At 33.8% G+C, this 10,425-nt stretch overlaps 1 long non-coding RNA gene across 1 annotated transcript in view; it reads right to left on the bottom strand.

Moving 5' to 3' along the window:
• Positions 1-4,360: 4,360 nt before the first annotated feature.
• The window catches only part of LOC108368565 (uncharacterized), a 9,182-nt gene continuing 3,117 nt past the window's right edge, over positions 4,361-10,425 (bottom strand). Inside the window, exon 3 of the long non-coding RNA XR_001848394.1 lies at positions 4,361-4,826. This is a non-coding gene — a long non-coding RNA (uncharacterized LOC108368565). The remainder of the gene's footprint in view (positions 4,827-10,425) is intronic.

Genomic DNA, 10,425 nt, shown 5'->3' with positions numbered 1-10,425 from the left:
GTAATAATTCATAAAGTATTTTATCAATTTAATCGCATTAAATTTTTCAAACAGGTGGCAAACCTCTTTAAAAATAATTTCAAATTAAGCCTACTTAATCCACTTTGGTATGACACCCATTTAGCTACAATGTATTTACATTTTTCAAACAGGTGGCAACCCTTTTCAAAAATATCTTAAACATTACGTTTTCTTAAGCCTCTTCGATTTGATAATTGATTGTAATAATTTATCTTATCAATTTAGTTGAATAAAAATCTTAAATCTTAAAAAATATTCTCCTATTAATATTGCTTAAATTTATTAGATTAATACAAAGATTTTAATAGTTTATTTATTTTATAAATCCAATTAATCGAAATATTTTCAAACAGGTGGTAGACCTCTATATTTTATTAAAATTACCAATGAACTTAACCCTATGCTCTTGCGAAGTTTTATAGATATTTAAACTTTCTCTTAAAATTTAGCTCAAAAATTTAGTTTAGTACAAGTATTATAATCGAGAAATTTTTTTTTTTTTTTAATTTAATGCCGTAAGCAGGTCGACTGAAGAAATTTTAAAAATTTTCAACACAAAATTAGAATATTTACTACATGCTTACATACATACTTATATCACGTGGAATATTAATGTGTTCCCCAATATGGATTCCAGCTGTTACGCCCACCAGCTTGTTTGCTTCATTGCCGTAACGACCAAATAAATAAAATATTTATCGCTGTATTTCTATTTAATTTTTTGAATAGCTCGTTATTTATGTGTAAAGCAATTCCGTTTTCTTTTAACAAAAATTAAATATGCAAATTTTAGTCTTGCTGTTGGACAAGCAATTCAATGTTTTTTTGAGATGTCTTAATCTCCAAAGCTTGTTTGCATATTAAGCTATTTTATCTTGCTTCATTAAAGAGACTCTACTCTTTTATAAAGTTCCAAAACTTCTTACTAGGATAATTCAAAAACAAATAAATAATTATAATTACATAGCAATAAGCTTGCAACAAGACTGGGTCCCGATTGCGGCCAGGCCTAGTGGTGGATAGATAACACTGACTTCAATGATCCATTGAACAAAGTAACTCAGAAAGGCCCGGCCAAAGATTTCGCTATTTCCACTGCGACCGGTGGCCCAAAGCTTTGCCCGGTTACCGCAATCTGAGCAACGAGTCAGGTTTGAGCTTAGAATTAGATTAGATTGAGCTTACCCCATCGCATTTCCATTACTATTTGCTTACTAAATGTCCAATAAAAAGCGGTCCCAGCAAAACTCCCACACACATTACACATAAGCCAAAATCAGTAAGCACAACCTCAAAAAAATTATCAGTGTTTCAGTACACCTAACACCCTTACCTCAATGAATCGGCTACCGTTTTTGGCTATCACACACTTGGCATAAATAGCATTTAATATTATGCAATTTCGTTAAGATCTGCGCATTTATACATATTTATATTTTCATTTGTATGTATGTATGCTATGCGCTCACAACTTTAAAACTCTTCAACAATCACTACCAAATTAATTGCATAAAATCAAAAACCGCGCGAAAAGGTGCAAAGTAGCACACTCATAACGGTACAAAGCATAACAAAGCAAAGCGATTATGTGTTAACAACTAGTAACGATATTTACCATATCAAATTTGGTTTTGCATTTAAAGTTATACTTCTAGCTATGTATGTATGTACTTCAAAATAACTTGCATAAAGTTTAGTAAGTTGTATTTTGCAAAACGGTGGTAAAGTGGAGATGGTATTATATTGCAGTGTTTGCATTGCTGTTGGGTTTAAAAAGTAAAGGAAGCTCAGTCGAGCCGCGAAAATATAAAACATTAATACCCACCCATATATATCGTTAAATTAATTTACAAAGGCCCTAACCAACGCTTTTTTCGAAACTGTGTTTTTCACAGATTTTGGTAGGATGTATCAAAAAATACACCTTCGATCAAAGTTTGAAAGTGTTAGTACCAAAAACAACGGATTTAGTATCGGACATGTCATTTGCAACAAATTTCAAAATGGTATTATTTGCAACTTATGTTTTTTTTTTTTATTTATTTTTAAGAATTTTCATTTAAAATACAGTACGATCTATAATAGAAACCACAGAAATCAAAAATTAAAAAATTGCACGAAGTTCACAAAAATGAATCAACCTAAAAAAAAAAATGTTTATCAAAAATTCACACTTTTTATTATTTGTCGATAAATTTATATAAGTATATATAGGTATACATCTGCATGCATCGAGAAGGGGAAAGGTCGGCACCGAGTGACCAGATTTTACTGCAGAAACCACCAAATACGAGCCATACATTTATATGTATTTGAATTATGAATGGAAGAATAGGCTACAGATTAGGTTTTATACTATTTTAAATTTAGTAAAGCAAACGCCCAAAGAAGAGACTGCCCTGAAGAAGATTGATGACACAGGTAATAGGTTTCCCATCCTTAATTTCAATCCATAATTTTGTGTGATGCAAATGCTTTTCCACCTTAACTTTTGCTTTTCAATAACCTATTTGATTAAGTTTGACGCACTGCTAAAGATTTTACTCGGATTTCGCACAGGTCAATTTTTAAACCATCCCGATTTTCTGGCGAATCCTAGTACTACGACTCCCAATGGAAATTCCCCTAAGCTGTTAGCGTTTTCAAAGTGGTGCTTCCCAGAGATTTAAAGCGCTTTCTCCGAAATGCGGGACACATGCATAAGAAGTGCCTTCTATTTCTTCTACAGAGTCTACAGAAAGCGTTATGCGGTGCTCCAAAGCTGGCGGTAATGAAGCCCATGATCCAGTATAGTATAGTCTTCACAAACACTCTTCGTACATCGAGCAATGGCCAGAGTGAGCTTTAGGAAGTTGTTCAAGCAATTATATCAAATCTTGAATTCCGCTCTGTCTTTGCCACCTGACGAGAACTCGACTCTTACCGAAAGCTTAGTAGATGAACTTGCCGAGGATTACACTACCGTCTTGAACGATCTCTTAGATAAACGGCGCCCTTCCTGGCAAGCAACTCTTTCGTGCCCTTAAAGTCAGTGAGCATTATACCCGCCCAGGGCTGTCCCATTTCTTAGCTTGCAGCGTTGTGCGAAAGTATATTTCTAGGGCTACGAGAGTAATGAAAAAGTCATGATTTGATCTTTACTACTACAGCCGAGCAGTAGGTATGAGATGGGACTGCTTTCCTAAGGCCGATGTCACGCCGCCCAACCATTCAGAAATTCCGCTCATTGTGTGGCCTGACCACTTCAATAGCATGCCATATGTTTTAATTTTAAGCCGCTCACCGCTCCGCCGATCGTCGCTTTGCCTCATTGCGTGGCCTCAGCCTTAGGGGTTTACTGGCTCTATTAAACCATAAAGGTACTCATAAAATTCTTTCGAGCAATTCACTTGAGCAATGACATAGGCTAGTCAGAAATCAGGAACGAGCACTGTCTTAGTGGAGTATCTAAGAGAGAGCTTTCTCTAATTCTCTTCACTAATTTAAGTAGTTCTATAGGCACATATTTTCATCCACTATTATTGAGTAAGCACTTTTCTCTGACGGATACGCTCCTTTGGAACTCCTTTCGGAGCCGCCCGAGGAGGCCTCCGTTATTTGGCTGGTTATTCTTTCAAAGAAAATTTCCTATTTTAAATAATCTAATAACTTTTGCAGAACTGATTTAAAAGCATAATTACCAAGTTATTTATGCGCGTGAAAGGCATATGCGTGAAATTCCCAGTAATTAAATAATACCTACTAATGACCAATTTGTTTAGCCGCGAGTTCAACAAAGTTTGTACTGTTACAAATATTAATACACTCAAAATATAAAAACAAAAATATATCTGCACTTAGTGTGAGTCAAAATATCAAAGGCAATCTACAGAAGAAAGAAATATAGCCATAATTACCAACATCTAGCTGACCTCCACTACGAGACTTGAGCAATTAAATGGCTGTTAACACGAAACTTTGTTTGCTACTGCGTACAACCCATTAATACGTTTTGCAATTTTGGTAGCTCGAGAAATTGAAGTGGCAAAGAAAAAGCCAAAAACATCAACACGCGGCTTGCGTGTATGGTAAAAGTCCTATTTTTATTATGAGAGAAATAATTTTATCTCAGAAAGATGGTTATTTGCGATATGATTTAATTTCTCGTATATGCTCCTCACTCAATATTAATGGCATTGGAAAGTTGAGCTTCAAAATAGTTATTCGAAAGCAAATGCACGGAAGGCAGTCTGCGGTCAATGAACATTGCGGTAAGAGCTGCTTCTAATAATGGGTAGATGATGCAATTAGTCTTAGGCTAACTTGCTGCAATTAAAGAACGAACCAACAATTTTTAATGTTTTTTTTTCGTGCACTGCAACTTTGTGTGCGCTAATTTAATTCGTACAAGTGCTTTGCGCTTTGTTGATTTTCTCACTGTATTGGTTGATTTTCCAATTGCACTTCCCTGTTTCGTCAGCCGTACTAGGCTTCTTATGATTTTATTGTGCTTTACTTTTCCACCTTTCGTTGGAGTGGCAGTTTCGCGAACAAAATTTTTGTATAAATTTTTTACGATTTTTGGCTATTATTCGACCACAAATTGACGGCTTCGTTGTTGGCTTTACTGGGAACGTTGATAACTTATTTCACTTTACGTGATGTTGCTTATGGAAAATAACCGTTATTTCTCCCTATTTTTTCGGAGGGGTCGCGCAATTAAGGTCACTTGGTATGTATTTTGTGGCTTTTGTTTGACACGATCTTTAACAGAAAAAAATGAGTTTTCTAATTTCACAATCACATTTTCATTCTAATAGAATTAACTGTAAGGAAAAGGAGATATTTAGTGCTTACTTTAGACATACATATAAATTCTAATTTTGTTGCACTCTTTTTAAGATTATTTGTCTTTTCCATGCACTTTTATGCACAACTTTTGCTTAAAATCAGTATCCACTTGCCCACAGAGGTGCACGAATTGTCACAGAATGAGTTGCTCGCTTAAGTCTTTTGTTTCTAGTGCAGTTTTTTTTTTTGTTTTGTTGTGGTAAATTGGTGCCGCATTCGATTTGCCGCCAATTAAAGATAAAACGCATTAGTATTTCACTTCCAAATTTACTTAAGTGCCCACACTCGTACAAGCAATCAACCAACCGCTAAGATTTTTATGAGTTTATAAGCAGTGTTTTGGCAGCTAAGACAATCAGCGTGAAATTTTCTCTAATGATTTTATAGAGTAGTAACTGAAAGAAGGTTTAAGAAATTACAATATATTTATAAAAAAAATCATGGAGAACATAACAACAATATTGGTGTACGATGTGTTGTAATAAGGAAAAATTATGAAATTTTTCAGAAAATTGCATGAATATCAGCGTTTGTTTTTGATTCTAAAAAAGTTACCAACACATGCTACGTGCGCGCAAAAATTATAAAGAAACTAAAAAGAAACTGCTGTATACGTATACGAAATGCGCTATAAAAGTTAGTCATACTAAAAACCGGTCTTCGTAGGGCACACCAAATGGCAAAGTTAGAAAATATTTTTTTCTCTGCTGCCTGCAGAATCAGACAGAATTTTTTTTTAGCTACAATGAGCGGTGATGAGAACAGCGAAGGCTTTGTTATTTGATGTTTTTTTTTGGCTTTGAAGTTAGTGATGTATCTTAAAAGATAAAATTTTTTGCAGATTTTGTAAGCTTATTTTTGCTTTTCGAGTTCTTGCAATTACAAGCACCAAGAAATTGCTTTGCGCTGCTTAAAAAATTTCAATTCAAAAGAGGTCAACGCTTGAAATATCAGATTAGTTACCGCAATCAAAGGTATTTGTATGATGCACATTCAAATGATAGGACTAAGAAATTAAATTTTGTGTTTCGTTTTAAGTTGTTTTAGTCTTTGGAATCAATATTATTTTAATTAGCAAGGGATACAAAAAGGTAAGAAATTCATGAAGATCAAAAATAGCTGCAGTCAAATTGAGCAGTCCGATTGGGTTAACTGATAACCAAAAGGAGACCATCCAAGTTTTTTTTTTTGTCCAGATATTTCCTATAAAGTTAATAAAACCGTTTCTTCAAGGAGTCATTCTTGTTGACAAGCTCTAACTTAACTTCTGTTCTGGTGGTTAACTGTCCGAGTTAAACCAGCTGCAAAACCTTAATAATCCTTATGTAAAATGTTTTATTTTGCTAGCAATGGACAAGTTATGCAACAATTTGCAGAAAGAGGATAGATCCACAAAAACATTGGAACTTCCTTCAGCTCACACGCAGAAACCGATTTTATCTCATTTAGATACCGGATCACAGTGGAATTATGCGCAATGAAGTAGTAGGTATTATAGTGAGTGTTCTCATCGGTCCGCCACGAAGCTCCGTTTGGCGAATGCGGAAGGCAAAATTATTGAAAAACTGCAAAAGGTAACAAACAAGCGGAATCCTCCATGCCAGAAAAAGTGACAAGAGTTAAATCAAAACACCTTTCCTGGAATGTTTAAGAATTTTTACAGGCTTTCTTGCAATTTTTTTTAGAGTGACGATGCAGGATTTAGTGCGAGGAACATAAATTTATTTGACAATTTTTAGCCCTATTAGGGCCAGACCAATACGAATTCATACAAGGTGGCGCTGCCGGAATAGCTGAAATTTTGTGTTTTTTATGCATTTGTGGTGTTTCTTGCTGTGATTTTGAGCATAATTTGTAATTGTAATTTTTGTTTTTGCTCCACCGATACCACCTTGTTTGTATAAATTCGGACTGGCCAAGACTTTGATTCCTAGCATCACCGTAACTGAAAGGCAGGCACCTGAATCGCACTTCGCCAAAAGATGCGACATTTTCTCCTTCTCTAGTTAACAATATAATCTAATCTAGACTTCAAATATAGAAAAAGTCCTTTATAAAAAAATTCCTTCTACATCATTCTCACCATAACTTTCAAATAAACCTAATAAAAATTCATTGTATGGATGTAATATATTCGCCATATATTTCTGTATTCATAGTTACATAGTACAGTTACTGTTTGTTAAAAAAGGTAAAATTCTGATTCTACCGCGAAGAGATAAGCTAGTGCAACATTTCAAGGTCGATATTTGTAAGAAAGTGCCTCTAGACCATGCGAGGAGTATTCGATAAACCATAAGCTCAGCATGATTCAGGTGGTTTATATAAATCAAAATTGTATTTGCTTTTCTTTTAGCCTACATCTACACTTTCATATGTATGTAGTATTTATATCAGTAAATGTTTCAAATCGAAACGGAGCAGCCAATATTTCAATTTATCAAAAGTAGAGCAACGTCTTTACTTTACTAAGCTGAATGCGCCCCACTATATTGCTGCTTACCTTCAGCATATTCAAAGCCAACTGATTTCTGTTATTTCATTTTTCTTTTGCTAAGTTAAGATATATTTTTTAGTTAAATTAGCTTTTTCATAAAAAAGGCATCGAGATTTGTAAAATTGTTAAAAACGAGTTATTATAAGGCCACCAATAACAAATCCTAAACTTTTATTGGTATATATTTCAATTCTCTGAGTCTATTAGCATTGCGAGCCTGGAAACTGGAAAATTCTTCTTAAAATTTTTAGCGCAGAATAGCAGGAATGTCTCTATAAAAAAAATCACATTAGATACCAACAAACTTATATTTGTTTAGCGTATATGTATTTACAAACATATCGTCGCTTAAAGTACAAAACTGCGTCTTGTCGTTCTGCAAAACCGCGTATCTGCTATTTTTTGCCAAAAATTGGATCAGGTCACACAAGCTCTTGGCTCAAGCTTTATCCTTTCGTCCTGAAATATTCTAACCAGAAATGCGATTGCTTTACAAAAAAGAGAACCGTTTTGAAATAGTGTTTTTACTCTCTAGAAAATAATTTTTTTTGCATTATCTTGATACGCGGTTTTGCATTTTGTTGATACGTGGTTTTGTACTTTTAACGACGATAATGCACACTGACAAAAATATGACCTATGAAAGCTAGTGGATTGTCCGTAAGAAAATTTCTTGGTCAAGGGGTACAATATACGAAAACAAGCCGATTATAAATATAAAAAAATATATACAAATTTTGGAGGATCTAAACAAGTTTGGAACCGCCCTTGAGGTACCTCTTTTCCGAAAAAAAAAAAAGAATTATCGAAATCGGTTCACGTGGTCCAAAGTTACTAAGTTATATCAAAAAATGTTCCGATGAATTTAAGTCGATTAAACACAAAAAAGTCCCATATTGATCTTATAAAAAATTCTGATATCCCAGTAAAGTTAGACATTTAAGGTTACACTAATCACGCATAGAAAATTTGTACGAATGTTAGGAACACGCTTGTAAATGAAATGTGAAAAGTTTCCATCGATGCCAGGTCTGCAAAATAAAAATTTATTCAAAGTCACATATCAAATATATGAGTTTTTTCCACTTTTCAGCCACAGTAAGCAACGGTAACGTTTATCGTGAAAATAGGTTAAACTAAAATGAAAATCATGCTACCTTCTATACAAATTGTGCCAACACTTTTATTTCTAAGAATCCCAACTTCTGAGCTGTAGCAATTCAAAAAGTTGTGTTCTCCATAACGTGCACACATTTCCTGAGTGAGCGCTGAAAAGCAGAGCTGAGCGGCTCCGCACACCACAGAGTGCATGCGAGAATCAGCTTAGTTTAATTTTTTTATATTAAAAATATTTTGCATACAAGTTCTGTAGGAAATATTTATTTAAGGAGCAAGTGTCAGGAATTCAACCAATAAATCAAAGACGAAGTGAATTTCATCAACATATGAAGAGTTCCGCTTGAAAATTGAAACTTTTGATTATATTCCGAAAAGGTTTCAATGAATATTAACAAAAAAAAAATTAAATTTCTTTATTCGATTATGATAGCTTATATTTTTTTTTGCTCCCAAAGAGCAGGGCGAGAAAACACTTCACTTATTAAAATATCCATATCCCTAACTTTGATTAAAATCACTGGCAACCACCTCTCAAGATAATCGGCTGAATAATAGTTCAAAACTGGTTTTCTCGCATTTGTACGCTCTGCGGTATCAGCGCGATATTTTATGAAACTGTATGCATTTCATAGAGCTTATTTCTCGATATTCACATCTTGATTCTCGGCTCGGATTTCAGCTTTCACTCTGCGGGTGCCCTTATGCCTATTACATGACTTATTTATGGTTCTGTTTAACTAAATAACATTGCATGAAATAAAAACAATAACATTGTAGGTGATGGAATCCGTGTGAATTATGAGCAATTTTAGAAAACTATTCGTCTGATTGATATTACTTTTATGTAAAACTTTCCACTAATCCGAACGTGAAGTAAAAATATAAGAAAGTAGAACATTTCGGCTTAATTGAAATCGTTCTTTTTCGATATAGCTGGCGAATCTTAAATTCCTTTTTAAACCAGTGAAGCTTATTAAATTTGCTATCATCTGTGTCAAAGATATTGTTCAACCGGATTTGTAGTTACAGGTATTCATTGATTAGTCGCTAATTTTGCATAATTTAAGAAAAGGTTCCAGTATTGAATATTTTTTGAGCCAAAGCGACGAAAATCAAACAATTAGAATCACTAAGTGTGAATTACAATTTTGTACTAACTTTTGAATTGCTGTTATAAACCTTACCGTTTGGCTGAAAAATGCAAAAAAAACCCATATTTGTCACTTTGGAACTTCAATAAAATTGTTTTCAAGATGTGGGATCGATGGAGATTCTCTCATTTCATTTATAATGCTGTTACCAAGGCGAATTCATATAAGGTGGTATCGATTCAACAAATACAACATTAGCTGTATTTTGTTTTTGCTTTTAGCTGGGGATTGTCAAATTTCAGCTATTGTTCTCCGAATGAAAAAGGGCGACAGAAAATGCAAACACTCTCACGTTTTCACTCACTCACTAGCAAAATATAAAATTTTGACAATCAAACGCTACACACAGCTGATTAAACAACACCACCTTATATAAATTTGCCTTGGCTGTTACCAACGTTCGAACCAATTTTTACAATTTTTAAACCCATAGAAATAATTTATTATTACTTTTTTTATTAAGCTTGAGGCCGTTTGTAATGAAAAAATTGTGTGGAAAACAAAAGTAGAGTTTCTAAAATATTACTGCTGGAGATAAAGAAATTTTAAAATGTGTTTAGCTTAAACGATATTCCTCGGTTGCCACCGAACAGAGGCATTTGTAAATAAATAAAGTAAAATAAAATAACTACTGTTAATTGACTTTTTACAGGGGCAAAATTCTTTCAAATCGTTCGACACATTCTTCAAGCTGATGTCATTTTACTGCAAGCATAACTTATTTTGGTTTTATAACTATTTTTTATTAGTTTTTATTGCTCTCTTTTTGCTGTAAATTTTAATAACTTTGACGGCTTTTAATCTTAT

The sequence above is a fragment of the Rhagoletis zephyria genome, unplaced genomic scaffold (assembly GCF_001687245.7).
Source record: "Rhagoletis zephyria isolate East Lansing unplaced genomic scaffold, Rhagoletis_zephyria_1.1 Rzeph_scaffold_03186, whole genome shotgun sequence".
In the NCBI taxonomy this organism is placed as follows: Eukaryota; Metazoa; Arthropoda; class Insecta; order Diptera; family Tephritidae; genus Rhagoletis; species Rhagoletis zephyria.
Note: the sequence above shows the minus strand (reverse complement) of the source record. Positions and strands in the feature narration are given on the sequence as shown.